Source organism: Nycticebus coucang, chromosome 3 (genome assembly GCF_027406575.1).
Source record: "Nycticebus coucang isolate mNycCou1 chromosome 3, mNycCou1.pri, whole genome shotgun sequence".
NCBI classification, from domain to species: domain Eukaryota; kingdom Metazoa; phylum Chordata; class Mammalia; order Primates; family Lorisidae; genus Nycticebus; species Nycticebus coucang.
Genome location: NC_069782.1, coordinates 57,107,148 through 57,134,695, shown reverse-complemented (window position 1 = coordinate 57,134,695; position 27,548 = coordinate 57,107,148). Strand labels below are relative to the sequence as shown.

The following is a 27,548-nucleotide window of genomic DNA, read 5'->3' as shown; positions in this document are numbered from 1 at the left end:
TTTGAGGTTGCTGTGAGCTGTGGTGCCACAACACTCTACCCAGGATGACGTAGTGAAACTGTTTCAAAAAGAAAAAAAAAAAATAGCCAGGCATTGTGGTGGATGTCTGTAGTCTCTGCTACTTGACAGGGTGAGGCAAGAGAATTGCTTAAGCCCAAGAGTTTGAAGTTGCTGTGAGCTGTGATGCTAAGGCACTTTATTTTTTTATTTTTATTGTTAAATCATACCTGTGTACATTAGTGCAATCGCCTGTACCCATTCTAAGATGCACCACAGATGTGGCCTCACCCATTACCCTCCCTCCACCAAAACCTCCCCCTTCCCTCCCCTTCCTTGTCCCTTTCCCCATATGCTTGTGCTATAGTTGGGTTATAGCCTTCATGTGAAAGCTATAATTTAGCTTCATAGTAGGGCTGAGTACATTGGACACTTTTTCTTCCATTCCTGACATACTTTGCTAAGAAGAATATGTTCCAGCTCCATCCATGTAAACATGAAAGAGGTAAAGCCTCCATCTTTCTTTAAGGCTGCATAGTATTCCATGGTATACATATACCACAATTTGATAGTCCATTCGTGGGTCAATGGCACTTGGGCTTCTTCCATGACTTAGCAATTATAAATTGGGCTGCGATAAACATTCTGGTACAGATGTCTTTGTTATATTGTGACTTTTGGTCTTCTGGGTATAAACCTAGTAAAGGAATTATAGGATCGAATGGCAGGTCTATTTTTAGGTCTCTAAGTATTCTCCAAACATCCTTCCAGAAGGAACGTATTAGTGGGCATTCCCACCAGCAGTGTAGAAGTGTGCCCTTCCTCCACATCCACGTCAACAATTCTGGTGTTGGGATTTTGTTATGTGGGCTACTCTTACTGGGGTTAGGTGATATCTCAAAGTAGTTTTGATTTGCATTTCTCTGATGATTAAGGATGATGAGCTTTTTTTCATGTGTTTGTAGATTTTGCGTCTGTCTTCTTTAGAGAAGTTTCTCTTTAAGTCCCTTGCCCACCCTGAAATGGGGTCACGTGTTTTTTTCTTGCTAATAAGTTTGAGTTCTCTGTGGATTCTGGTTATTAGACCTTTATCGGAGGTATAACCTGCAATATTTTCTCCCATTCTGAGGGCTGTCTGCTTGCTTTACTTACTATGTTCTTGGCTGTGCAGAAGCTTTTTAGTTTGATGAGGTCCCAGTAGTGTATTTTTGATATGGCTTCAATTGCCTGGGGAGTCGTCCTCATAAAATATTCACCCAGGCCGATTCCTTCAAGAGTTTTCCCTACACTTTCTTCAAGTATTTTTATAGTTTCATGTCTTAAGTTTAAATCTTCTATCCAGTGGGAGTTTATCTTAGTTAATGGTGAAAGGTGTGGGTCCAGTTTCAATCTTCTACAGGTTGCCAGCCAGTTGACCCACCACCATTTGTTAAATAGGGAATCTTTTCCCCCCTGAATGTTTTTAATTGGATTGTCAAAGATCAAATAACTGTAAGTAGCTGGATTCATCTCTTGGTTCTCTATTCTGTTCCAGACATCTACTTCTCTGCTTTCATGCCAGTACCATGCTGTTTTGATCACTATCGATTTATAGTACAGTCTCAAGTCTGGTAGCGTGATTCCTCCTGCTTTGTTTTTATTGCGCAGTAATGTTTTGGCTATTGGAGGTTTTTTCTGATTCTATATAAAACAAAGTATTATTTTTTTCAAGATCTTTAAAGTATGACAATGGAGCTTTAATAGGAATTGCATTAAAATTATATATTGCTTTGGGCAGTATGAACATTTTAACAATGTTGATTCTTCCCAGCCATGAGCATGGTATGTTTTTCCATCTGTTAACATCTTCAGCTATTTCTTTTCTTAGAGTTTCATAGTTCTCTTTATAGAGATATTTCACGTCCTTTGTTAGGTATACTCCCAAATATTTCATCTTCTTTGGCACTACTGTGAAAGGAATAGAGTCCTTGACTGTTTGCACGGCTTGGTTATTGTTGGTATATATAAAGGCTACAGATTTATGGGTGTTGATTTTGTAGCCTGAGACATTGCTATATTCCTTGATCACTTCTGAAAGTTTTGTAGTAGAATCCCTAGTGTTTTCCAGATACACGATCATGTCATCTGTGAAGATTGAAAGTTTGATCTCTTCTGACCTTATGCGGATACCCTTGATCGCCTTTTCTTCCCTAATTGCAATGGCTAAAATTTCCATTACAATGTTAAAGAGCAATGGAGACAATGGGCAACCTTGCCTGGTTCCTGATCTAAGTGGAAATGATTTCAATCTAACTCCATTCAATATGATATTGGCTGTGGGTTTGCTGTAGATGGCCTCTATTAGTTTCAGAAATGTCCCTTCTATACCAATTTTCTTAAGTGTTCTGATCATGAAGAGATGCTGGATATTATCAAAAGCTTTTTCTGCATCAATTGAAAGAATCATATGGTCCTTATTTTTAAGTTTGTTTATGCGTTGAATTACATTTATAGATTTATGTATATTGAACCAGCCTTGAGACCCTGGGATAAAGCTGACTTGGTCATGGGGTATAATTTTTTTGATGTGTTGTTGGATTCTGTTTGTTAGGATCTTGTTGAGTATTTTAGCATCTATATTCATTAGTGATATTGGTCTATAATTTTCTTTTTGGGTCTTTCCCTGGTTTGGGGATCAAGGTGATGTTTGCTTCATAGAATGTGTTGAGTAATATTCCTTCTTTTTCTATATTTTGGAAGAGGTTTACTAGTATAGGTACTAGTTCTTCTTTAAATGTTTGGTATAATTCTGACGTAAAGCCATCTGGTCCTGGGCTTTTCTTTTTAGGGAGATTTTGTATAGTTGATGCTATTTCAGAACTTGATATAGGCCTGTTCAACATTTCCATTTCATTCTGGCTAAGTCTTGGTAGGTTGCGTGCTTCCAGGTATTGGTTGATTTCTTTCAGATTTTCATATTTGTGACAGTAGAGTTTCTTGTAGTTTTCGTTTAGGATTTTTTGAATTTCTGAGGGTTCTGTTGTTATTTCATCATTACCATTTCTGATTGATGAAATTAGAGATTTTACTCTTTTTTTCCTGGTTAGGTTGGCCAAAGGTTTATCTATTTTATTGATCTTTTCAAAAAACCAACTTTTGGATTTATTGATCTGTTGTATAGTTCTTTTTTGTCCAAGTTCATTTAATTCTGTTCTGATTTTGGTTATTTCTTTTCTTCTGCTGCATTTGGGGGTTGAAGTGTTCTTCTTTCTCCAGTTGCTTGAGATGTTCCATTAAGTTATTGACTTCCTCTCTTTCCATTTTCTTGAGGAAGGCTTGCAGTGCTATAAATTTCCCTCTTAGGACTGCCTTTGCAGTATCCCAGAGCTTCTGGTAATTCGTGTCTTGATTGCTTTTTTGTTCCAAAAGTTTTATGATTTCCTTCTTAATCTTGTCTATAACCCATCTATCCTTCAGCATAAGGTTGTTTAGCTTCCATGTTTTTGTATGGGTATGCAGGTTCCTGTTGTTATTTAGTTCAACTTTTATTCCATGAGGGTCTGAGAAGATGTAAGGAATAATTTCTATTATTTTAAATTTGCCTAGGTTAGATTTGTGGCCTAGGATGTGGTTGATTTTGGAGTATGTTCCGTGGGCTGATGAGAAGTATGTGTATTCAGTTTTTTGGGGATGAAATGTTCTGTAGATGTCTGTTAAGTCCAGATGTTGAATAGTTGAGTTTAAATCTGCAATTTCTTTGCTTAGCTTCATTTTGGAGGATCTATCCAGGACTGCTAAAGGGGTGTTAAAATCTCCAACTACTATGGAAGTGTAGGAAATTGAGTTGCTCATGTTTGTTAGTTTCTCTTATAAGTTGAGGTGCGTTGTGGTTGGGTGCATAAATATTAATAATTGAGATCTCATCATATTGAGTATATTGCGTATTACCTTTAACAAATATGAAGTGTCCATCCTTATCCCTAATTATTTTGGTTGGTTTAAAGCCTATTGCGTCTGCGAACACCATTGCAATGCCTTCTTTTTTCTGCTTTCCATTTGCCTGGAATATAGATGACCATCCCTTCACCTTGAGTCTATGTTTGTCTTTTAATGTAAGATGCGATTCTTGGATGCAGCAGATATCTGACTTGAGTTTTTGTATCCAGTCAGCCAACCTGTGCCTCTTTAGAGGACAATTTAAACTATTCACATTAATTGAGAGTATTGATAAGCCTTTCAAGAGTCTGGTAGACATTTTTAATCCTTTTGCGACTGGAAGTTGGAATTTGATCAAAAATTTTTGCAGTGGGTTTACTTTTGTGGTGTAGGATTATGCTGGTCTTTATGGAGGATAGGTCTAAGAATGTCCTAGAGAGCTGGTTTAGTTGTGGCAAATTTCTTCAACATGTGAATGTGTTGAAGTATTTAATTTCTCCATCATAAATGAAGCTCAGTTTAGCTGGGTACAGGATCCTGGGTTAAAAGTTGTTTTGTTTTAGGAGTTTAAAAGTTGATGGCCATTCTTTTCTAGCTTGAAAAGTTTCAGCAGATTGATCTGCAGTTATTCTAATATTCTTCCCGTTGTAGGTAATGGTTTTCTTTCGTCTGGCGGCTTTCAGAATTTTCTCCTTCATATTAACTTTAGTGAAATTGATTATGATGTGTCTGGGAGATGTCTTATTCGGGTTGAGTCGTGCTGGAGTTCTGAAACTGTCTTCTATCTGAATTTTGGAATCTCTTGGCATGTCTGGAAAGTTCTCCTTCATAATCTCATGGAGAAGATACCCTGTGCCTTGTGAAGCCACTTCGTCACTTTCAGGGATCCCTATAAGTCGAATATTATTTTTCTTCAAATTATCCCAGAGCTCTCTGAGAGAGTGGTCTGTTTTTGCTCTCCATTTCTCTTCTTCTTTGAGGGTTTGGGAGCGTTTGAAAGCTTTGTCTTCAATGTCAGAAATCCTTTCTTCTGCTTGCTCCATTCTGTTACTGAGGGATTCTACTGTGTTTCTCAGATCTTTGAGTGATGGAACTTCTTGTCTCAATGTGTAAAAATCTTTGGTCATTTAGTCTTTGAATGCGTTGAGTTCTTGAGATAACTTTTGGAATTCTAATTCGATCTTATTTGCTGTCCAGATCCTGAATTCAATTTCTGACATCTCAGCTATTTGTTTGTGTATGGGGTCTTGTGCTGTTTCTGCCCCATCAGATCTACTCTGATTATTCATATTGCCAGAGTTTTTCTGTTGATTTTGCCTCATGATTGTTTTTCACCATTGCCTCTGGCCATCCTCAGAGTTGGGGAGGTGTCTCTCCAAGATTAGATCCCAGCAGGATCACTCTATTGTTGCTGGATCTTTGTAGGGAGTGACCCTGTGTAGTTCCTCTGGGGCTGCTCTAGCTAGGGAGCTCTGGTTGTGGAAGCAGCTCTGGTGTGTGACACACCCAGATCCAGCAACAGGGCTGGGGGTGGTGCACACGGTTCTTTGAGTGACTTTGGCACAGAGAGCCCAAGGCTCCAGCAGTCTCTGGCCATGAGAAGGGCTCTGCACAGAGGCAGGGAGGGCTCCAAAGGGCACTCAGCTACCAGAGTCCCTGTCCAGATGAACGGGCTAATGTGGAAGCTGGGAGGACATAGGAGGGAGGACGCAGAGTTGCGTGGCTCCCACAGTTCCTGGTCAGGGAATGCGGAGGCCCAGTGAGTGCGGGTCACTGGTCGGGGGTCGCTGCACAGCTCTTATGGAGGTCTAGGCGGCACCAATCCCAGGAGTTTGAGGTTGCTATGAGCTGTGATGTCACGGCACTCTACCCAGGGCAACAGCCCAAGGCTCCAGTGTGCCAAAACCATCTCACTCTGCCCCTAAGGATTAAGGCTGTAAGGCAGCTCAGTCCCCACCTTTAGGCTGCTCAGTCACTTTACTGTGTCCCGCCTGATCCTTGCTGTGAGACCCTGAGGGCAGAGCTTGCTGGGGAAGTTCTTTCACAATGGCTTCCTGCGCCCAGCTCAGTGGCTCTATCTGGGGCCCCAGACAATGCCCAAAGTTCTCCACACTCCTGCTCAAGTTCTCCCCAAGGCAGTTCAACTGAGTGCCAAGTCCAAGAACACTGAAACAGTTCACAGGTAAGGCCTTTCCGGTTTGCAGTTTCACTGCTGCTTTTACTTACGGTTGCTGGCGTGATTAGGTCAATCAAACACACGCAACCACTTGCCAGTTTTCCACTGTTTTTGTCCTCCTCTTGGGGTCCAGAAGTCCCGTGCTGGCTCCCTGTATCCTCAAAGGGATGATTATAGGCAGATCCCACTGGCCAGAGATGCCTGGAGTCTTGTCTCCCCAGACTCGCTGTGCCCAGTTGCTGGGAAGCTGTTACTTGGCTGCCATCTTTAATCCAATCCCACTATGGCACTTTAGACATAAAGAAAAAGTGTATGTCTAAAAGAAAATAATTGAATAAATAAATAAATAAATGAGTAAATAAGGAAAGAAAAAAGAGCAAAAGAGAAACAAGCAAATGGCAGCTTTTTATATAACTGTATCAGTACTCATTTTAAATATGGTCTAAACAAATCAGTTGAACATTATAGATTGCTAAATCTGATGAAAAAGCAAAATCCAACCATATCCTGTCTACCAAACACATCTACTAGAAATAGAAAAAGTTAGGCTGAAAGTGGAGATGGACATATATCAATAGCAATCAAAGGAAAGCTGGAATACCTGTCTTATTTAATTTCAGACAAAGCAGACTTCAGAATATGATCAATATCAGGAATAAAAAGAATTTTTTTTTTTTGTTTTTTGTGGAGACAGAGTCTCACTTTGTTGCCCTTGGTAGAGTGCCATGGCATCCTAGCTCACAGCAACCTCAAATTCTTGGGATCTCTCCCAGTGGACCAAATAATTTTCCAAGTCCCAATACAGATGTTAGGTCGGCCCACGAATGCCCCAACCAAGCACAGGGCAAACACCCACCCCAGACCACTGGTCAGCAGGAGGGGCATGCATGCATACATACATACACACATACACACACACACACACACACACACCCCTGAGCCAAGGCTCTGTCTCAAAAAAAAAAGAAGAAAAAAATAACTAAATAAATGAAATAAATAAAAGGATGGATGGAAAGAATTAATAAATAATAAATAGGGTGGGGGCAAAAAAAATCCAAGCTGAGTTATCCTTGGGGGAGGGGATGTGGCATGCCCTCACTCCCACTTTGGGGGCGCAGAGCCCAGGAGCACCCCCTAGCAGCGGGATCTCTCTCAGCCAACTGGGAAATTTTCAAAGTCCCAACACAGATATCTGGTCCCCCAGCAAATGCCCCAACCCCAGCGCAGGGCAAACACCCGCCCGGACCTCTGGTCAACCCAAGGGGCATACATACATACATACATACACTCATACAAATATGCACATAGACATACACACACACACACACACACACCTCTGAGCCGAGGCTCTGTCTAAAAAAAAATTAATAAATAAGAAATAAGAAAATAAATAAATAAAATAAATAAAAGGATGGATGGAAAGAAGAATAAATAAATAAATAAATAAGGTGGGGGCAAAAAAAAACCAAGCTGGGTTATCCTGGGGGAGGGGCCGCGACAGTCTCCCACCCTTTGTGGGCACATGTCCCGGGAGTGCCCCCTAGCTGCAGGATTCCTCCCAGCAGACCAAAAAATTTTCAAAGTGCCAACACTGATGTCGACCCACAAACCCGACTGAGTGAGGGGCAAACACCTGCCCCGGACCACTGGTCAACATGAGGGGCATGCGTACACACATACATACATACACACACACACAAACACACACACACACACACACACACCTGAGCTGAGGTTCTGTCTCAAAACAATAAAGAATAAAAAAGTAAAAAATAAATAAATAAAATAAATAAAAGGATGGATGGAAAGAAGAATAAATAAATATATAAATAAATAAGGGGGGGAGCAAAAAACCCCAAACTGAGCTATCTTCCAGAAGGAAACACGGCATTCCCACTACCAACTCTGAGGGTGCACAGCCTGCGAGCGCCCCATAACGGCAGAATCTCTCCCAGTGGACCAAGAAATTTCAAAGTCCCACACAGATATCTGGTCGACCCGCAAACGCCCCCAACCCAGCACAGGGCAAACACCCGCCCCAGACCTCTGGTCGACCGGAGGGGCATGCAAACATAGACACACACACACACACACACACACACACACACACACACACACTCTGCTGAGCTGAGGCTCTGTCTCAAAAAAAAATAAAGAAAAAAAATAACGAAATAAATAAATAAAAAGATGGATGGAAAGAAGAATAAATAAATAAGGGGGGGGAACCCCAAGCTGAGCTATCCTTGGGGGAGGGGACACAGCTTGCCTCCCTGCTTTGTGGGCGCACAGCCCATGAGCACCCCCTAGCGGCAGGATCTCTTCCAGCGGACCAAAAAATTGAGACCAAAATCCTGACACAGATATCTGGTCGACCCGAGAATGCCCCAACCGAGCGTAGGGCAAACACCCACCCCGGACCACTGGTGGACACGAGGGGCATGCATACATACATACATATATTTTGTTGTGTATACATTTTATTATGTACATATATTTTCATTATATATATTTATTACATATACACAAATAATTATAGATTAATCATTTTATTTGTGCCCTTAAGAAAATAAAAATGGCAAATATAAATGATTAATATTGTAAAAGTATTGTTTTACTTCATGAGTTTATTTTTCTTTTAACTGAACTCCTTATCCATCCTTTCAATCCATTTATTCTCCAAACATAACCTGGTAACCCCTTGGGTAGCAGACATACACTATCGCCTTTCAAGACCTAAACCTTCATGTTTACCTGACCAGCCCTAGAAAGTTGAGAGGTTTAGAATTGTTGCATTAGGACTTGATCTGAAATGAAGTTTTTCCTCCTTCCTGTCAAGCACAGATAAAAAGGTTTCCTTACTTTTGAAGAGAATAAAAGCAGAAAAATCCTTTCTAAAGTTAAAAACTTCTTTTAAAAGAACTTTAAGTGACCTTTGAAATTTTATCACAGTCTTAATTACTCATACTAATCATTGGAAATATCTCATTTATATATTAATCAATCTAAGCACTGAATAATGAGCTGCACTTTCCATTTGAATCCTGCATTTTCTTTGCTTTAAAGATTTTTGAAATCAAAGTGAGAATTAACTTTCTTTTGAAAATTCATTGTTGTTATTTCAGCCTTCTTTTTTGTCATGGTACTTTTAAAAACTAAAATTTCTTTAAATGTCAATCATATGAAAATAAAGGCTAGAGACCTGTGTGTGCCAAATCTTACTCACTGTAAGCTACCATGGAGTGTGCCATGCCCCATTATCTTATGTTCAATTTTTAAAAAGCTGCCAATTATAGTTATAATCATGCATTATAAGTGGCATTCCTAAGTCAGAGATGTTAAAATGCAAAAAATTGAACATCTTAGAAGCATTGAAATACAGTTGTATTTCTAATCTCTAAAACATACCACAAAGTAGATATGATTGTATTATTTTACTTAATCAAAATGTCATCTTTCTTACCAGTCATAGTAATAGTTATAATAGCTAACAATTACTAAGCTGTTATTTCTGCCAGGAACTATTCAAAATACTCAGCATCACAATGGTATCCTGTGAGGTGCACTTACTATTTTTATTTCCATTTTATTGACGAGGAAATTGAGGCACAGAAAAGCTAAGACAAAGTGTGTGTCAAACTGAAGTTGAACTGAATCCAAAGGCCAATGTCTTTGGATTCCAATAGGCTGTTTTTTTTTGTTACACAGTGAGTGCTAATAAATATTGTTCTATCTTCACAAGAAAATTAAAAATTTGTCCTGAAAACAGGAATACATGCAACTTAATGCTTACAATTACATGAATAATTACATGTTTTGAGTTAGTGTACTACAATTTTTAAAACAGTTATCAATTTCATAGGAGTGCTTTGCATGTGGCTTATTCAAAAGGCTTTGCCAGAGTGGCCACTATGTTGGTTGACAAGAACTGTGATCTGAACATCAGAGATGCTGAAGAGAGGACACCTCTGATAAAGGTATGTAGCCAGCAAAAATTTCAGCATGAGATGGATTTGATTTAAACCCATAGAATAAAAATGAATTTATCTCATTTGAATATAACTAATAAGTGAAATCTGTGAAAGGTTTATATTGAATTCCTAGAATTTATGATCTATTTCTTGGTCTAATACTGACAAGTCGTGCAATGTGGGAGTGAACTGTGTATCACTGTCCTCCTAGAACATGGCGCCAATCCCAATACTGCTGATATCCATGGTAACTGTGTTCTCCAGTACGCTGCCTACAGAGACAATGTAAAAATTGCAGCAAAACTCCTTGAATATGGTGCCACTATGGAAATAATGAACAAGGTATAGATCAACTGACTATTTTCAAAATATTGGAAATGCATTTGTTTTAACATTGACATTTGTAAGGGTTCAATTTTCCAAGTTTGGAAACTTAAGCATTCCCTAAATTAACATATTTTGAAATAGCTCAATTGTCTAAGGTTTCTGTTGAAATATTGATACTTTCAAAGAAGGATGAGAGAGTACAGCTTCTTTTATGTATTTGTGGTAAATATTTGTGATAGCACTGAATTCATTGAAGGTTAAATTATTTTTTTCAATTTTTTTCCATTCTGTTGTTTTTTCCTAATTATTGTAAAACAACACAGAAAAGTCAATTTATCCTAGAAATAGGCTTTATCTTAAAACTTTGACAATAGAAATGTATTTTACAAGAAATGGAAACCTTTCTATTGACAAGTTCCTTAAAAAGTAATTTCTAAGAACATGATTTGCCTCACATAAGCAATGGCTAAAGAGGAAATGGCTAAAGGGGACAAGAGACAGATCAGAAACATGCAGGCCAGTTTTAAAAACTACATAACTGCAGGTGGTGCCTGTGGCTTAAAGGAGTAGGGTGCTGGCCCCATATGCCAGAGGTGGCGGGTTCAAGCCCAGCCCCAGCCAAAAACTGCAAAAAAAAAACCTACATAACTGTGAGAAATAACAAGAAGAGGGTTTTTTGCATGTTCTCCCCCCAGTTTTTAATATTTAAACCAGAATCTCTTTATTTTAAGGGATATTAATTGTCAGTTTAAGAGAGTTAGTGAGAGGTAGACTTGCCTAGGCATCAATTTTAGGAGAACTCTGAGGAAACCAGATTGATAATAAGTATGATGAAGTAGGAAAGAAGGAAGAACAGATAATTAACTGATTATCCTGATGTGGCAGAAGCAGCCACTTAGGTAAAAGTCTAAACTCTGCTCTCAAGACTAGAATCTCTTGATGGGAAGGTGGGAGAGAAGTACCTTTTAAGTAGCAAAATCAAGTTGCATGTCGAGTTCACTAGTCCCTGTTCTCCCCTTCCCTAGAAACATTAAATGGAATTTCAGTAAGGACTCCACCTCTTATTCCTTCTTCTTTTTGGCCAAATCTGTGAGTGGTAACAGAAATAGTCCATGTAGGTAGACAATGAGACAAAAGTGGTTGTCTATTGCATTAGTTCTCCTCTAGAATTGTGCAACACAATGAACTGGGGAAATGTAAAAGAATAATTTACAAGTTTAGGCTCTGTTCTGAAGATTTTGATTTAGTAAATCTAATAAAGTCCAGGCACATGTATTTAAAAATATTTCCTTGAAGGCACGTACAGTGGCATGTGCTTATGGTCCAAGTTCATGGGAGGCTGAGGTAGGAAGGATCACTCAATCCCATGAGTTGTTTTTTTTTTTTTTTTTGAGACAGTCTCACTTTTTTTGTCCCCCTCCGCAGAGTGCTGTGGTGTCACAGCTCACAGCAACCTCCAAATCTTGGTCTTAAGGGATTCTCTTGCCTCAGCCTCCAAAGTAGACGGGCCTACAGGCACCTGCCGCAGTGCTGGGCTATTTTTTGGTTGTAGTTGTCATTGTTGTTTGGCAGGCCTTGGCTGGGTTCAAACCTGCCAGCTCAGGTATATATCGCTGGTGCACTAGCCACTGGCCTACAGGTGCCAAGCCAATCCCAGGAGTGCTTGACACTTTCTCCGACACTGTCTCTAAGAACAACACAATTTAAGCACTTAAGTGTAATTATGAATTCACGTGTATCAAAAAAGTAAGAAATTACTGCAGGCACTACTTCATCAAATCTCTGCTTTCCAGTAATATTAGACTGATGTTTATGATGTCTCCTAGTGCTTAAAAAGGTAAAAGGAATATTATTTTCAATATCTGTTAGCTTACAGAGCAACTTCTTTTCACTTTGAACCATCAGTCATTCACTATTATTAAGAGGGGTTTTAAAAATTGACTTTCTAAACTCTAATAAGTAGTCTTTCAATAAGTATAGACTGACCATTTTAGTATTTCCTCTTTGTTATCATTCAGATGATTAAGTCAACAAATGTTTATTACAAGTAGAGTTTTCTCAATCGGAATAGTAGCAAATCATTTACCATTTTTTTAGTTGAAACTGTAATATGAACTATCTTAGCACATCTGTTAGGGTTGCAGAGCTTCAGCATAATCAGGATGGCAGTTTGAAACACTGAAAACCACGAAGTTAGTAAGAATACATATAGGAATTTTTTAATAATTCATTTTCAATAGTCCTAGGAACTAGTTATTCATGTGCTTAACAATGTGGGAAAATTCAGTATTAATACAAATAGATTGTAACTGAATACATATTGGAAAACTTTCGAAGTGGATATTATGAATTTTTAATAGCAATTTTTATTGCATATTGGGGCCTGATTTTTTTCTTTCTTTTCTTTTTTTTTTTTTTTTGTAGAACACATGATGCTAAAGAAAGGGAAGATTTTACATACAAATAGTTGCTTCATTCACAACCATTTGGAAACACATGTATATCAACTATAAAAACACTGAGTCTATAGTTCAGTTATGACCATAGATAGGTGTAGTATCCTTCCATACATTGAACCAACGTGTATTGGGAAACAGGCAAAACTCTGGACTTCAGGCTTCATTTATGGAATCATCAAATCTTGTGTCAGGCTTCTCTTGAGGAGTCTCTAGGCGTCCCTTGAGCCCATCTTACTGTTCGGTAGGTGGTGCCGAGGTTGGCCCTTGATAGGAGGCATAGGCTTTCCAGTTTGCTACTGCACCAACCTAGGTACTTTGTTTACTCTAGTCACTTGTGCCTCCACAAGTATTTGAATGTATGACTTCTGTTTTATAGTATATGTTGATAAAACTTTCAAGGTTTTCAAGATAGATAATTTGTCTTGTATGCAACCTATATTTTGTATTGGTCCCTTAATGATAGGGTCAGATCTTAGAACTTAGAAAATGGCTTTTAAAAACTCTTTGTCTCTGCATCTACCAAATAGTTGTCTTCCTGTTAGAACACCTATAAGTCTTTTTAAGTTAAGCATGGTTGTAGTTGGATAGATTATGCATATTGCAGAGGACATATGTTTCTCCTTAGCACCATCCCTTAAAAATGCAAATGATTTAGTGCCTTTACTTAGGCTGTAAATAATTCATGTAGGTCAGTATTAGAATTTCTATTGAGAAACCATTATATTTCTGCTTTATATTTTGCCAAAAAGAAACATAATTTAAAGAGAAAACAGAAAAAAATGGATTAGAAAGGTAAATAGGCATTAGGTGTCCAGATATCATTTTCATCGAGAATAAAATTTCTTAGTGAGCTTTCTAACAGCTGAGATAAAAATTGATCATCTTTTTTTTTCTGAGACAGAATCTCACTATGTCACCCTTGGTAGAGTGCTGTGGTGTCATAGCTCACAGCAACCTCAAACTCTTGGGCTTAAGTGATTCTCTTGCCTCAGCTTTCCAAGTAAAAAATTGATAATCTTGTAATAAGAGACATCCCATGGGCCACTTAATAATAAGCAAGCAAAGTTCATTTGAAGACTAGCTTTTCTTCACTCAGAACATCTTAGGAAACCATTTGAAGCAGGAGTGATGGATGAATTGTCATCTGGGGTCTTGTCACCATCGATAGAAGAGAGTCCTGTGAGTTGATATCACCTGGTGAAATACCCCCCTTGTGTTGGAAAGCTTTCAAACCTGTATCGCTGAAACTCTAATTTCTCAAATGTTATTGTTTTTCAAAAAAATGTATTGCCAAAGAGGGATTAGGCAAATTCAAGAAATTGCTTTAATATTGAACATATAATGCAAATTTTGGTAATATTTCTCATGCATAGATATCATGAAAACTTTGTGTTGGGGTACATACTTCTTGCAGGTATTCTTTGAAATCCAGTGTAAGAAATGTTGATCTAGGGGTAATAATTTAGATCATTAACTCAATAAAAATACTTAAATGTTTACTACTATAACTTAGGCTAGGGGGATATAGAGATATTAATAATAGATACTGCCTCTGCCCACAGGAAGCTCTTGGTTTAGATGAGAAATAGCAAAATAATTACAATATACCATGGTAAAGAAGCAAAGATTCTTGAAAGCATTAAATGTCTGAATTGAGTTTTGGAGGTAACCTGAGTTGATGTGATGAGGCAGATGAGAGGTTTTTCCAAGGGAAGGAGTGGCACATTGGAAAACACAGAGTACTGAGAAGGAAGGGGCTACTTTTTATTTATTTTCTATATTATGTGTAAAATTTTAGGACCTTGTATAAGGTTTTCCACTTACAAAAGTGTGTGATTTTGTCAAGTATTGTATTAATTGTTTTTGCTGTATTACAGAAAGACACCACACCACTCTTCCTTACTCTGAAAGAAACCCACCCAGATGTGGTGGAAATTTTAATTAAGCATAAAGTGAAGGTACATCTAGTTGATGGATATCAGAGTTACAGCAGTTAGTTCTTTTTTTAAAACCTGAGTGGTGTTGTAGAGTGGTGATAGTCACTCTCCTCAGAAATGTTAAATAAGAACATTATCTCATAATTATTGGGATATAGTGAAAAATATCAACACAGATCTTCAGTTAGATAGAAAAGCAGTTAGTTTGACTGGGCAATATGAAGGACAGTATACAGAAGGATTTATCTTTTCTTTCAATATTAACTGATATTTGTTTGTAATTTGGTGTTTTGGTGATATATTAGTTAGTTTCATGAAATGTAGACTTAAACTTGTAGTTTAGTTTATGACTTAATGTGAACTTCTTCACTCTTTCATAGTATTTTTCAACCTCTGTTGCTTATATAGTTTTCCTTTAGAATGTTCTGTTTCCCATAAGTAGGAGCTGGGATTCATTTTGTCTTTGGAATGACTCAGTGAGTCTTTGCTTTAAGTTGTTTTCTTTAAAGAATATTGAGGTTAGATTATCCTTAAGTGACTAATTGCTATTACCAGATCCTGTGACTTCATCAGCTTTTTTCTGTTTTCACTTCTAGTGTAGTTTGATGCTTTAGTTTTAATTGGCATGGGCAGAAGGAAGAAAGCTTTAACTAGATTAACTTTTCCTTGAATAAGATAAGCCATAGGTGGGTGATAAAGGGAAAAAAAGAGAGGCTTTAGGTTCCCCGAAGCCTGGGTTGCATTCCTGGCTTTCCCACTTGCTAGGTGTGATCTTAGGAACATAATTTATCACCAGATGTGTTTTCTGATCTGAAAAGGAGCATAATCTGCCAAGGCTTATGGTGTGTAAGGTCTTATACAAACACACACACACACACAGACATACACACACACACACACAGAGATATGTATTATATATATATATACACACACACATACATCATTTAATGCAGTGCCTAGCACATGCTTATCAGCATCTCATCTGTAAGTACTCTGATTAAATTATTACCATTATTACTAATACTGTTATTTGAAGCCTGCAAGTAGCTTTTACTTATTTGACCCCCTATCTGAACTTGAATTAATATATATTCTATTCAGATAAGGAAGGCATAAGTAATTTTACATCTAAATCTGGACTACGTAAGATAAGTGATCTTAGTATAGTTTCTTGCCTGTTAAAGCCCCATAAATTAGCAACTAATTTGTAGTGTGTTATACCAGTGTATTAGGAGGCTTCCTTTTAGCTTCAGTGGAAGTGATGAAATAGCTTCATCCTCTGTCATAACAGACCAACAGACTTTGGAGTTGGCAAGGGAAGAAACACTACTGTAGAACACGTTGCTCACTAAGAAGGAGGAGGATGAGTTACAAAGCCTTCTCCCATTTCTGGTGCAGTTGAGATAAAGCCATAATGTTTATAAATAGCTCATTATATTAAAAATACTTCCACGGCCCACCTAGCTCTGCTCCTACAAAAATAGGGTTAATCTTTGTAATAAAAAGGGTGATAGGGAGAGGCAGAAATTTGGGGGGCTGGCAGCTGGAAAACAGGAAGAAAGACTCTCCAAAACATCCAGAAGAGAGGGGCAATGGGGCCCTGTCAGAAGCTGAGAAGTGTACCTGGAGGTTGTCTCACCCGTCCTCAATCTTTGATGCTCTTGAGTGATCTATCCTTTCAGACACCCCCTGTGAGGTTCCACTATCAGAGTCTATTCTTTCCTCAGTCCCTACCTATTCAGCTCACCAATCAAGTTTTGGTGTCCCTTATTTCTTAGGCCTCTGAAGTCAGGCCCTTTAAATCACAGCTCTCTCCTTAAATACAGAGTAAGAGGAGAGCTGAATGGTCCTTCCTGGCAGGAAGGTATTCCAGGGGTCATCCAGTTTTGGAGTCCCTCTTCAATCCCAGACCAGGCAGTAAGTAAATGTGGTGCTGGGCCCCATGTTCACTGGTGGAGACCTCAAAGACATAGGTGGTACACCGTAGCAATTCCTGGGTGTCTCTGTTTGTCACCACTTGGAGGATGGTGAAGTTTCCAAGGATACTGTTCATCATGTATCACTCAGCCAGCTGCCACAACTTGTGCAGGAAATTCACCAGGTGCTTCCAGACAGGCGAGCACAACAGGCAGTACACAAATCTTCATCTTCAAGCTGGGCCCATCCTGTCTCCACCTTCTCCACCATCTGTTTGCCAAAGGAGCAGACCTTGGAGGAGCACATGAGGGTCATGTGCTCCAGGCTCTCATACTGGCTGCTCACTCTGTAGAAGACACCACTCTTACTGCTGCAGGCAATGCAAGCCCTGGACCTCTTTCCACTTGGGCCTCAGTTCACGTCTGCCCAGAACTTGACCAGAAAAAAGATGTACGGGTGGCTGCGATCATACAGTTCTTGGAGATCACTCTGTTCTTAGGGAATTTGTAATTAATCTGCTGGACATCCACACTCTCAAGTAGGGGAACTCCAGGGCTGAGGCAATGCTGGGGGATATGTACAAACATGTGACTCTGGTATAATTCACCTGCATTTGACAGTTCCACACAGGCCGAGAATTCTACTAGCTGCAACTGGGCAGGGCCTAGGGCCCAAGCCTGCCAGCCTGGGTGTAATGGGTAAGGTGGAGGCAGGGGTGAGAGGGGTTAAGTGAACTCACACCCTGGTCAATAGATGGGGGTGTCAATGACAAGGAAAATGGTGTCTGTGAAAATGGCTTCATATTTGAAACATTGCAGAGGGGTCTAGAGCCCCTGACCAAAACTGGAAAAGTTCAGAGGCCTGAAGACCAGCAGGACCCAGTTTGGTGAGCTGGGCCGAGGACATGGTAGCCGTGGTTTGGAAAGCCTTGTTCTTGAAACCTGGTCCTTTATCTTGGACTAGATTTCCCTTGATTTTCTTCAAGTTAAAACTTGGATGAGACTAGAGACATGGTCACAAGTTCAGACCTTCTCCATTCTCAGCTTGATGTAGCAGGTAGTCAGTTCATTCTGACCATACATCTTGCTTTCATCGAACAAGATGATTTTCTGACAGCCATAGGGCAAGTGTCCAGTGCCTCCTGGAAGCTCTGCTCAATATCTGAGCTCCAAACACCACCCTCTGCATCTGGGCCCACATTCCTTCCAGCCCCCTTGCCGCCTCTGGCACTCTCCTCACTGACTTTCTTTTTTTTTTTTTTTTTTTTTGTAGAGACAGAGTCTCACTCTATGGCCCTTGGTAGAGTGCCATGGCCTCACACAGCTCACAGCAACCTCCAACTCCTGGGCTCAAGCAATTCTCCTGCCTCAGCCTCCCGAGTAGCTGGGACTACAGGTGCCCGCCACAACGCCCGGCTATTTTTTGGTTGCAGTTTGGCCGGGGCCGGGTTTGAACCCGTCACCTTCAGTATATGGGGCTGGCGCCTTACCGACTGAGCCACAGGCGCCGCCCCCTCACTGACTTTCTTAATGCCTGTCCAGCCATTGCCATCATCCACAGGGGGCCCTAACCCAGTCTTCCCCATCTTGGCCTGTGTCTGAAGAAACATCACCTGAGATATTTATCTTTCCTTCATGTTAGGAACTTTTGAAATATCTTCTAGCTATTTGTAAATGTATTCCAGTTAATGTTACCATAGCCATCATTAAGTTTTCTTTAAGTTCCTCATTAACATCAGTTATGAGTCATTCAGATGAATCTGAACATGTTCTCATAACCTGGGTTTCTTTTTCTAAGTTATGTTTAAAATAATTTCTATCATATTTTATACAGAGATTTCCAGGAACCACCCTAGCAAAGTTATTAGAAAACCCGGGTGTAGATCAGTGCAGGATGGAAAAGGGAGACAAAAAAAAAAGTGGGATCAGGAGGACCTTTTCTCAATAGGAAAAGGGAACCTCAGCTTTACTGTACAGCTTTTATATACAGTAGCTTGAAGGCATGATTTTGTCATAATTGCATAACTTGATTAAAAACAGCCTAAGAGCAGAATAGAATTCTAAGCAGACTGTGCTGACCAAAAGGCATGTCTCCATTCTAATCTGGTTCAGGAATCAGCCATAACAGGAAACACTTGGGTCCAGGTTGCATTCAGTCCTTGACTCAAATGTAGTTCCTCAAAACTGGGGATCTGTGCCTCTCAGGAAGTCGGTTCCCAACAGCTACCCCTCTTTTTCTTTCTAAGTGCATGTGGTGAAGATTTGCCTTTAATTCTCAGACTGCTGTGAAGGCTTACAACAAAATCAAAACCATTATCCCCAATCTAATAAGGGCATATATCACATATGTGAAAGATGTTGATGGTATAAAGTTAGTAAGAAACTGCTTTATATTCTTGTACCCTCAATGAATCCCCAACAATAAAAAAAAAAAGAAACAGCTTTATAGCTGTGGCCACCTCTTGTGGTGTCTATAAATGGGCATTTTGAATAGACTGGATATGCGAATGCAGAGCAGCAATGTCTACTGAAAAGCTATTAGAAGTCCAAATGCCCTGCAAGTGGTGCTGGACACCATCCCAACTCCACTCAGTAGCATTATAGTTATAAGCAGTAACACAAATCCATTCAAACTCTGCATGACAATGTAGAGGAAGACAGACCTTTAGGGCTTCAACTTGTCCTAAAACAGAACCACCTCTTCAAGGGCATTAAATTTTTCCTCAATTTTACAATCGATCTTTTCCTGAATGCCCAAAGAAGTTGAAACATTTTTAGAAAGCTTTACATAATGAGCAGTCTGTATGGATTGAGTAAGAGCTACTGAAGCAGTAGCAGCTGTGGCTACAGTAGTTACAAGGGTAATAATTCCAGCAACTAATATGCCCAAAAACCGCTTAGGGCATTTAAGCTGCTCAACTAATAACTGCAAAACTTGATACCCAGGATCAGCATACCAAGTGCCATTCACATGTACTGGAATCATAACAAAAGGGAGTTGCTTCAGCAAAACAATATCCTGGTACTGCTGGGTGCTAGAAAGATAATTAGTTAAGTTACAATTAGTGCAAGTAGCAACATATTCATACTCTGTAGCCACAAAAACTTTTTCTCAAAAACTGTGAGGCTTCATGGTAATGTTTAAAGGACCTGTTAAAAAGACATAGGGGAGGGCGGCGCCTGTGGCTCAGTCGGTAGGGTGCCGGCCCCATATACCGAGGGTGGAGGGTTCAAACCTGGCCCCGGCCAAACTGCAACCAAAAAATAGCCGGGCGTTGTGGCGGCCGCCTGTAGTCCCAGCTGCTCGGGAGGCTGAGGCAGGAGAATCGCTTAAGCCCAGGAGTTGGAGGTTGCTGTGAGCTGTGTGAGGCCACGGCACTCTACCAAGGGCCATAAAGTGAGACTCTGTCTCTACAAAAAAAAAAAAAAAAAAAAAAAAAGACATAGGGGTATTTTATACATGTCTTGAGATACAATGTTTGCTTATTAGCCTTTTTCTCCACAATAGGATGTATGAAGGTTATTGGACCAGTGGCAGCAGTAGCTTGCCAAAGGCCTGTTTCCAAATGACCTCCAAGGGTAGACAAAATTGTCATAGTCTAGTCCCCAGGGGCCCTCCCGATTCAAGAAATGGTGCCCCACCACTGACAGTAACAAAGAAGGGAACCTGGCTTTCTTCATAACAGCCAAAAAGGGACAGGAGCAGTCATGCACAGAAAAAGAAGTGCCAAAAATTTTGTGGATAGCTCCAGGGGTATAAGAACAAGTGCTCTATGGGGGAAAATTATCAAAAGAATGTTCATGCCCTAATAATGGGAAGGGAGGTAAAGAGGTTGGGGGAGATAACCCTGCTTTGATGGCTTGCAGCTGTGTAAAGCTATAAGCATCCATGTTCCACTCGATAAAGGAAGTATCAGATTGGAGCTGGAGAGAGTGCGCCCGTTGTGGTGGCCTAATAACTTGTGCAGTTCCATGACTAGCTGTAAACAGCCTGTATGATTCACCTGATGAGTCGTACACAGAGGAACTCGTTCAGAGGACCCAGTATAATTGTAGAGGGTCCATTGAGTAACAGTGGGCTCCCCATCAGGGTATCCAAACAAAGGGGTGTTATTGACAAAGACTGGTATATTAGGATCACCCCAGGTAACAGGGCAAAGAAGAGGGGGATCAGGGAAATAAGCCCAATAGGGTTCCCCTCCCACCAGGCCAATCTGCAATGTTAGCAGTGCTAACATAGCCACAAAAAGGTGATCAGGCTTGAGCACTATTCCCTGCCTCTGGAGTAGGTCCTCCGCCTGAGAGGTCAGCTGCTTCACTTGTCGGTAGCGGGACTGACCAGGTTCTCTGAGATATTCTGGAGGGTCCCTTTGTTGCATGGTCTCAGTGAGGGGGAGTGGGATCCTCGAACTTCATTTTCTTGAGAGAGGGAATCAGGTGACTGGGGTCACTGCAAGGGAATCTCTGCTGCCTTGATGAGCCTCTCTGGAAGCCAGAGGGGTCAATCAGAGCTCTCTGAATAAACACAAACATGCCCTCATCCCCAAATGAGCACCAGGTCTGAGCCAAACCACTGTCCTGTGAGTGGGTCCTTCCACTTAACCAAGGGGAAGGAGCCAGGACAGGGATGCCAAAAGCGATCTGCAGCCAACTGGCCTTCCTGATCTAATGAAAGAATATTAAGGACAAAAAGGGCATGAGAAAGATAATTCTGAGGTGTCAGGGGATATAACTCTCCCTTCTTTATTTTCTCCAGTTGGAGCTTTAGGCATGCATGAGCCCATTCCACAATTCCTTGACCCCGAGGATTGTAAGGAATGCCAAAGAATTGTGGGTAGAAAACTGTGCCATAAAAGAAGCAAAGGCTTTGGATGTATAGGCAAGGGTGTTGTCTGTTTTGATAACTTTGGGAACTCCAAGAACAGAAAAAAGGTGAAAAAGATGAGCTTTAACATCCTTAATAGCTTCTCCAGAATGGGCAGAAACCATAAAAAACCCAGAATAAGTATCCATACAAACATGCACATAAGCAAGTTTACCAAAATGAGAAAAATGTGTTACATCCAGTTGCCACAATTGCCCTGGCATAAGGCCTCGAGGATTAACCCCATAATGGGGTGCTGGAACATGAGGTAAGCAATAAGAACATTGCTTTACAATCTGTCAGGATGCTTCTCACTAAACATCAAACTGCATGCACTTTGCTGATGAATGGCATGAGAAGCTTGGGCCTTATCATTCATAGACAACATAACCAAGACCACAAGACAGAGAGAATCAGCTAGGGCATTGCCTTCAGCTAAAGACCCAGGCAAAGCAGTATGACCATGAAGGTGACCAACATAATAGGGAACAGACCGGGCACGTAAAGTCTGCTGAACCTGTAACAAAGGTGCTTGAAGACCTGAATCCACTGAAGGGCAAATTGTGGCTTTCTCCAAAACTTGCAAACAGAGAAAAACCCAATCGCTGTCAGTATAAAGATTTAAAGAACAGAAAGATTTTTGAAAGGCTAAGTGTACTGCGATTTTGGGGCAGAAGAAAGAGAAGTATGACATTAAAAAATTTGACCATTTAAAACAATGCAGCATAGCCAGAAGAGGAACCGTCAGTAAAGGCAAAATCTACATGTGGAAGTGGGACAGCAGAATGCAGGAAGGAAAAATCAAAGGGTGCTGACATAAAAATGAAAGTAACTTAGGTCCAGGGTAAGGATAAGTAATCTGACCTGTAAAACTGGCAAAAGCAAGTTGCCAGGCAATATTAAACTGCCATAATTGACTGACTTGTGCTGTGGTGTAAGGAACTATAATAAAATGAAGGTCAATCCCACACAGTTGTCACGCATGTGTGTGGGCAGCTGTGATGAGTTGAGCTGCTAATTCAAAATAAAGGCACAGTATACGGCCTCAAGAAGATGGCAAATGCACCCATTCAATAGGGACTTTCTGCCTAAAGACACCAGTTTGGAATGAAAAAGTATCTAAAACTATAAATGTTAAAGGAGAAGCATAATCTATTTGAGTAACCTGAGTCTGTTTTAGGGCCTGTTCCACCAATGTTAGAGCAGCACATTCTGAAAAGGTGAGAGAACAGGGAGAAGTGGGAGAGGGGTCCCCCTGCAAAATATCAAATAAAGGAAGTAATTCATGGGTTGTAATATGGAGTGATGGGTGCAGCCAGTTAATGTCACATAAGTTTCTGAAAATCATTCGAAGTCTGCAAATGGGAGGTATCCAACACAAGGCATTGAGGCTGCACAGTACTTTGGAAACTTTCATGCCCAAGTAATCCAAGGGATAAGTCAGTTGAATTTTTTCAGGGGCTACAACCAAATTGTGCTGAGTGAAATGATGAGTTAAATGACTCAGCAGTTTATCTAAAACGTCTTGGGAAGGATGAGACAAAAGAATGTCATTCATGTAGTAAATAAGGTAAACCTGTGGATACTGCTGCTACGGGGGAAAAGAATTTGAGCTACACATTTCTGCAAAAGAGTGGGACTGTGAGCTATTCCCTAAGGCAAAACATGCCACTGAAAATGACGCATAGGTTGATGGAAATTAACAAATGGGAGGCTAAAAGCAAAACTCTGGCAATCCTGGGGCACAAGAGTAATAGTAAAAAAAAAATCCTTAAGATCAATTACATAAGCAGGCCAAGAATTAAGGACAGCAACAGAGGATGGTAATCCAGGCTGCAAAGCACCCATAATCTCCATAGTAGCGTTAACTGCATGGAGATCCTGTAGCAGCCTCCATTTTAATGATTTTTCCTTAATAACAAAAATTGGAGTATTCCAAGGGCTATTAGAGGGCTCAATATGACCAAGGTCTAACTGCTCTTGTAACAAAGTCTTGGCTGCCTGAAGCTTTTCTTTCTTTTTTTTTTTTTTAAATATGGAACGCTTCACGAATTTGCGTGTCATCCTTGCGCAGGGGCCATGCTAATCTTCTCTGTATCGTTCCAATTTTAGTATATGTGCTGCCAAAGCGAGCACTGCCTGAAGCTTTTCTTGAGTCAAAGGCCACTGATCTACCCAGACTAGGTCAGATGTTTTCCATATAATAGGATCCACAGTCAGTTGAGCAGCTGCAATCAGTGGCCTGAAGAAAAAAGCTCAAAACCGAGGCCCTGGTGTGGGGGCGGGGTTGTGGTTTCAAAGGCTGGGTTGTTCCCTGAACATGTTCACCCAACCCTGATAGGGGATTAAAATCTTGTTTAAGCATCAAATTAGATACAGTTTCATTTGGGTTAACAAGCACCACTCCTAATTCTTGAGAACATCTCTCCCCCATAAATTGCATAGAAGGTGTTCCAGCACAAAAGGTTGTAAAGTACCAGCATTACCTTTGGGGTCAGTCTAACTAAGGGAGGCAGAATGTGGAAGGGAATTTTGACTCATACCTATTCCCTGCAACTGAGTCATGGACAGGGTCAAAGACCAGACTGAAGGCCAATGTTGCTTTGACATGACTGAAATATCTGCCCCAGTACCAAAGGATACCCAGGAAAGAATGATCTTGAATAGTAAGCACGAGTTGAGGGCATTCCTGAGAAATAGCTCTGACCCAATTGGCATTGGAGGACCCGAAGCCCTCAGATCCTCTGCTCCCTCCCTTCTGAACCTGTCCACATTTTTGAAAAAGCACAAAAATAAGCTGAGCAATGTGTTCTCCTAAAATAATAGACACAATACCATGAGGGGCTGTGGCCATATCTTGGACTTCTCCTTCATAATCAGAGTCAATGACTCCAGGGAGAACTTAAAGCCCTCTCATGGCAGAGCTGCTTTGCCCAAGCAGAAGTCCCACAGTGCCCTCAGGGAGGGGACCAAAAATGCCTGTGGGAATCCTCTGAGGTCCTAGCTCTGGGGTTAATACGTAGTGGGTGGTGGAACTGAGGTCCAGTCTTGCGGAACGAGGACTTGCTCTAAAAAGGAATTCAATGCCCTTCTGGGGAGTGGGGACTTAAGATGGGACTGTCTCTCCATGGTTGTGGGTAACTGCCCTGATTGTTTGACAGGCCTGGGGCAAGACCCAGACTCAGTTTCCCAAAGTTGGCTTAAGAGGCCTGCCCTGAGAATCAGTTTTTGACCTGCATTTATTAGCTCAATGAAAGCCTAGCTGACATTTGGTGCATAAAAATATGGGTTGCACACACACAGGCACTGAAGTTCCCTGAGTGTGTTGTGGACAGTGCTTACTAAAATGACCAGACTTTCTAAAATTGAAACAATTGTCATTTCTTTGGGGGCCAGAGGGACGAAGGGATTTACCCCATTGGTTATTTCCTTGCATCTGCTGATACACCACTCCAATGGGTACCTCTTTCATCCTAGCCGCAAACGTGGCCCCTTGAGTGTAAGAAGATCCAACATCTGCACAGAGGTGAATATAATCTTCCAAGGAACCTCATTTCTTGTAGGGGCGGATCACAGCTTGACAGGCAGAATGGCATCCTCAAAGGCTAATTGGCAGACAATTGAAGTCCCAGTCTCTGGGTCAGCAATTACATGCCCCACGGCTTGCAGCAGCTGGGCAACAAAATCTTGATAATTTTCATCAGGGCCATGGCAAATTTTACTCAGCTCCTCTGTTCAGAGCTGTAAGGGGTAGCCTCCTCCAGGATGTGAGTGCCATAGTGGCAACCTGATGGTATACAAACCGAGGCCAATTAACTTGGGTTGCAGTATCAGAATAATTTCCCATTCATGTGAGCATTATCATAAGACACTCCATTGTTAGCTTGGCAGTTGCACCAAACCATTTCATCAGCTTTGTCCATATATTTTGCCTTCCATAATAGATATCCCCCAACCCCCCAGAAAGACACGCCTTGGCAATACTTTTCCAATCATTAGGTGGTGAGGTTTCATCCTCCAAGGTTTCTATCATAGCCATAGTAAAAGGGGCAGTAACTCTGTATTGAGAGACTGCTGCCTTTATATCCTTCAAAGTCTTAAAGAGGTTTATGGTATTTCTGATTAGAAGCTGGATCCACAAGAACAGGAAAGGCTTGGAATCCTAACATGATCTCACCAGCTTCCCGGGCCAATTACAAAGCTTGCTGTAATGGAATAGCAGATGGGGAAGAGGCCCATGGAGTCCCCAAGCATGTGGCAAAGAAGAAGTTGCTTGAGGGGAAGGAGCTGGAGCAGAGGGAAGGTATATCATGACAACTAGTTGATACAAAGGCCATTCGAGGACCTGAAATAAGTGGCTGTACTTCAATGAAGCTGGAAAAAATAATCTTCAACCATGTCTTCCTTTGGACAAAGATAATTCCTGTCCTAAATCAAGGTTGCTCCTATGTAGAGGACGCCAAGAGCCAGATGACCTCTAAGCAAGATGATTTGCAGCAGGGCAGGAGCCTCAGGCAATTCATCAGCAGGTGTTCTTTGTGGAGAAAGAGCCTGAGCCCATGGCGATCCTTAAGCACATAATCATCAAATAATCCCCTCACCTGTCTTGTACTGTCTCAATAAAAGGCAGAGGTTGCTCGGGGGATACCCTGAAATCATGGTTAGCCCACCTCCTGCAAGCTTGTACTTTTAATCCCAATCATGCCTGGTTCCTTCCTGTGGAGATCAAGACCAGGGCCATAGGCGCTGCAACATCTAGCAGGATTCAGCAGTATCCAGCAGGACACAACAGGACACTGGGGACATGGATCAAAGGGGAAAGGGACACTCAGAATTAAGTGAAGCTTTTGGCAGACAGTTGGAGGAAGTCCAAAGGGAAACTCCGCTCAGGGCAGTGGGACCATTGGCCAATTTAGAATCTAGGGAACCTCACTCACAATAAGTGAAGCCTTTGGTAAATAAGCAAAGACATTTAGAGAAAATAATGGGTAACTTCCTGTTTGGGGAGTCGTGAGAATTGAAAACTGAGGAAGAAGGTGATGTTTGAGCAGAATTTGAAAGTGAGAAGAATAGTGAGGTTCAGTGGGAATCTGAACCTAATGAGAACTGGGAATCAAGAGCATATGATACAGACACAAATAAACAAGGAATTACCTCTGTGGTCATTATGGCTGCTCAGATCAAATAATAGGAAGACTGCGTAAATAGTCTCACAGTCAGAAATGCCAACTTAGAGCACGCAATATTGCCCTCAGTGCCTCCCTATGTAAATGAACTGCCTGTGACTTCCGTTATGGAGGCTGTGTTAAAAGGGCGTAAAACCAGCGACTTTAAGTGGGAAGAAACTTGGCGGCTTTTTCCAGTTATGGTCACTGATATTCCTCCCGATATACAACACCATCAAGGGGGGCCAACGTTTTGATCACCATATGATCACCTTTGCAGTTCTGAAAGATTTGAAACAGGCTGTAGCACAGTATGGTATGCAATCCTCATTTTGTAAGGTCTGTTACAGGGGCTTGCACAAGAGTAGGGGCTCATTCCTTATGACTGGAACATGATAGCCGGAACTATTCTTGAGTCTGGACAGTATTTAAAGTTCATAACCTGGTGGAAGGAGGAGGCTTACCTGATGAGTTACCAAAACCATCAGAGAGGAGTCCCTGTAACATCAGAACAGCTCACTGGGTCTGGTCAGTGGCTGGGGATTCCAAATCAACTTCAGTATGATGAAATAGCCATAGTCCAGACAAGGCAGTGTTGTCTTAGGGCCTGGGAAAAGGTTCAGGCTCCAGGAGAGATCTCTAAATCTTTTATTAAGATAATACAGTCAGGGAATGGATTCATTCATTCATTCATACTGACTTTCTCGCCCAATTAAAAACTGCAGTTGATAAGGCCATTGCTCAGCCGGAGGTCAAAGACATGCTATTCTAAATTTTAGCATTTGAAAATGCTAACTCTGAATAGCAAAAGGCCTTGTGACGTT

The 27,548-nt window shown here is 40.9% G+C and overlaps 1 non-coding gene and 1 pseudogene across 1 annotated transcript; both read right to left on the bottom strand.

Moving 5' to 3' along the window:
- Nucleotides 1–16,655: 16,655 nt before the first annotated feature.
- On the bottom strand, nt 16,656–18,281 carry LOC128580945 (transcriptional enhancer factor TEF-4-like; annotated as a pseudogene).
- Nucleotides 18,282–23,588: 5,307 nt separating this feature from the next.
- On the bottom strand, nt 23,589–23,695 carry LOC128582682 (U6 spliceosomal RNA). Its single transcript, XR_008379129.1, has one exon. It is a non-coding gene; the product is annotated as a U6 spliceosomal RNA (small nuclear RNA).
- Between the last annotated feature and the right edge of the window lie 3,853 nt (nt 23,696–27,548).